Genomic DNA, 3,685 nt, shown 5'->3' with positions numbered 1-3,685 from the left:
CATCTTCATTCTCATACGTATTAAAACAGTCTTTTTTCCCGAAATTTTGACCCTCTTCGAAATTTATACCTTACGTTCATTTTTAATTGTCATCTTAAGCTTTTCGTAAGTCAATTTGACTAATTTTCAAAGTTAAATTACATTACATTAATTCAATAATTTAAACAAAAAAAAATTAAATATTCAAAAACTATACGAAAAGTACTATAAATTGCAATTTTTTGCATATCAATATGATGAAAAAATATATCGTAAAATATTAGTCAAAATTTTTATAGTTTGACTCTGAAAAAGGAAACCATGACAATTAAAAATGGACAGAGTATATTTTTTGTGAACGTTTAATTCTTATTTCTTTTAGGTGGAAAATAAATAAAATATGTTGGGTCGGGTTAAACGGGGTTTGCTAAAACAAAATGGGTATTTAAAATTGGAGCAGATTATTTAATTTTGAACTTGACATGTGGCGTTCCGTTAAAATTAAGGATAAATTTGTACCAAAGTATAATGAGAAGGGTACACCCAAACTAATTTCGCTTAACTGATACTAAATCGGTGTAGGTGTCATTAAGGCTGATAATATTTCGCTTAACTGATACAAAACATTGTATATATATTGTATTGGTAACATTAAAGCTGATAATTTCACTTAACAGATACTAAATCATTATATATAATTGTATTAGTACCATAAGTTATCTTGTTCAGAAATTGTTTATTAGTCAATGATACTATAATAACATATGTAATTTTTGTGGTATCATTAATGTTTCTTATTCAGACTCATTAGTCAATGATATTATATATATATATATATATATATATATATATATATATATATATATATATATAATCACGGTTTTTATGTATCCGCAACTTTAAATTATTATTTTGTTTTTTAAAATAATTTGAAGACGAATGTAGAGTGAAAATTCGTTCGTAGAGCGGTCACAATGAAAATAAAATCATATCTTACTGCAAATTCTTATAAAAAAAAACTTCCCGAGATTAACAATGGTGGAAATATCGGTTATCTTGGAAGGAAATAATTTAACTAATTTGGTTAGAATATAAGAAGGAATTTACTTGTCCTTAATATTATATTCCTAGCTTTTATAATCTATATAAGTCATGGAGACCTACTTTTGGTTTTTGACTTATTTTAAATTTATTTTAAGTTACTTTTGACCTTGTCAAACACTTCCTAACTTATTTTAAGTTATTTGACTTATTTTACATTACTATTTTGAGTAAATTTTAGGAATAACAAACATAAAAATCATATTAGCGCTCTATAGCTACAATTTTGCTATTTGCGGAGCTCCATAGCAAACATAGTTTGCTTTGTAGCATCTGATTTGTATAAATCGCGACGATTTGTATAAATTGGACGTTTGTGTCTATGAAAATTACGGTTGTATATGTATATGTTCTTCGTGTTAGGCTAGAGTGGCGGACGAGATTAGGAGAGCGAGGAAAGAGGCGAGCGAGAGAGTGGAGAGAGGTGAATTGTATATGTATATTGGTTCGATAATTGTATATATGTAACTAATATGTATATGTATCAATGATTGTATTTGTATATCTGCATAAAATTTTAATTTGTATACAATTGAATCGAGTTAATATACAATTGAATCGAGTTAAAACACTTGTATTTGTATATCAAATTTCTCTCTCACTTTATACAAACAAGGTGTTGTACATTGTATTTGTATAATTTGTGTTTGTATAAAGCGAGAGAGAAAGACAAAAGAGAATTGGGTATAGGGGAAGATTTGCATTAGTATAATTATAAGTGTATAGGACGGATATATATATATATATATTTGTATATACAGTTTATCTCGCTTTATACAAACACAACACAATGCATATACATTTGTGTTTGTTATAAAAGTGAGCTAGGCGAGGGAGAGAATTGAGAGTGACGAGCGAGATTCAAGGGAGAGAGGGCAGAATGACAATGTGTTTGCTACGAATCATAATTAAATGAAACTGTAGCTATAACATTTATTTTGAATTAATAGTTAGTTATAATGCACAATTTGCCCTATTTTTTTTATATTTATCAAACATTTTCAGAAGTCAAAAATTGACTTAAAAATAGATTTGACCAACTTTTAAACCAATCCAAACACCCTCTTAGTAACATATTTTATTTTATTATATTTTATTCTTGAAAAAAATAATGTTTGATATTCTCGAATCACAAATACTCATGGTTTCAAAATAATTGTAATGCAGCACTTGAAATACTTATATCAAATGGGTTCATGTATAGTGATAAATAATACTTTGCCTCCTCTCATGCTAATGATTATTTAGAGTTTTACTATGAATACTTTATATATTGCGAATTTATTTTGCAAAAAATATTCTTAATGGGGTTAAAACTTAAACAGTGACATCAGAATATCTTATTTATGTTGATCTCTAATACATATATAGAGATAAAATATTCAGAAAGTTAAAATCTAAATCTGGTCACCATCTTATTTTATAGAAAAAAAAAATAGTCCATTACCTATTTAATTAGAGCCTAGAAGAGTGAAAAAAAAGAAAAGTTATGATTTGGGAAAGAAGTTAAATTCTTTGTAAATTACAAGGTACTCGATTGATCTCAAGTTATGGTAAGAAATAATTTAGAAGTCAAGTATGCAAGAAGAGTTTATAGGAGAAGATACTCTTAGTCGAAGGTATGACAATTTTCTTAGCTTTAGGGTCAATCGAATAGATAAAAGATCTAATAAAATAGTGTTTTTTGATCCTAGGAAAACTATAATAGTGATTCTAGTAGATTTGAAAGCAAATGAAACAAACTGGGATAATGCTTTTATGAAAGAGTTGTGTGGGCAATCCGACTATGCTTTACATTTGCTCTACATGCCGCACATAATATTTCTTCTAAACGAGTCCTTTTTTTCTTTGGAAGATGGATATTGCGTTCTGTTCGAAAGACATGGTTTTCAGTATGTCTCCGGTTAAGACTCACACTAGTCCGACTAGCTAGTGAATGATTCTTTCAGGCGGGAAGCAGGTCAAACCCTATGAGCAGATATATCCTACAACATAAGCAACATTGTTCGACACCACCCGTGTAGCGACCCTTTCGAAATAATATAAGCCAATAACTCACGAGATTTTTATGCATATATTGTACTCATACTAGAACAAAAAAATGACATAAAAAAAAATATTACCAACTTCCAAGTACCCAAACTAGGTGGTTCATGCTTCACACATTCTGTAACATTCGACAATTTAAAATGAATATGAAGAAGCTTGAAATTGGAAGTAGTCATTTTTGGAAAAAAATTCAGAATCTGGAAATTCGGCCTAGTGTGGAAATCAGTGAGTTTTTGGCCAACTTTGAGCAGTCATAACTCCTAGCTCAGGATGATCCAGGAGTAGTTCCAGTTATGTTTGGAAAGCCCTTGGAACGATCTTTCCAACGCCACCGAGTTTGCTCCATTCCGAGTTTGTATGAGCGAGTTATGCCCTTTGAAAGCTGGGCAGTTGGCAGGGAGTCCGTCCGGAAATTTAAGGGCATTTTGGTCTTTTCACAAATCATTTCTTTTGAGGTTATATTGTTGTGTTAGGCTGATTGTGGATCATTTTTGTTCCATTTTAAAAGAGTAAGAGTTAGGGTTCTTGAGTGAAGAAGAGAAGAAGAGAGAAAGAA

The sequence above is a fragment of the Solanum stenotomum genome, chromosome 10, assembly GCF_019186545.1.
Source record: "Solanum stenotomum isolate F172 chromosome 10, ASM1918654v1, whole genome shotgun sequence".
NCBI classification, from domain to species: Eukaryota; Viridiplantae; Streptophyta; class Magnoliopsida; order Solanales; family Solanaceae; genus Solanum; species Solanum stenotomum.
This window is presented reverse-complemented; position numbering follows the sequence as displayed.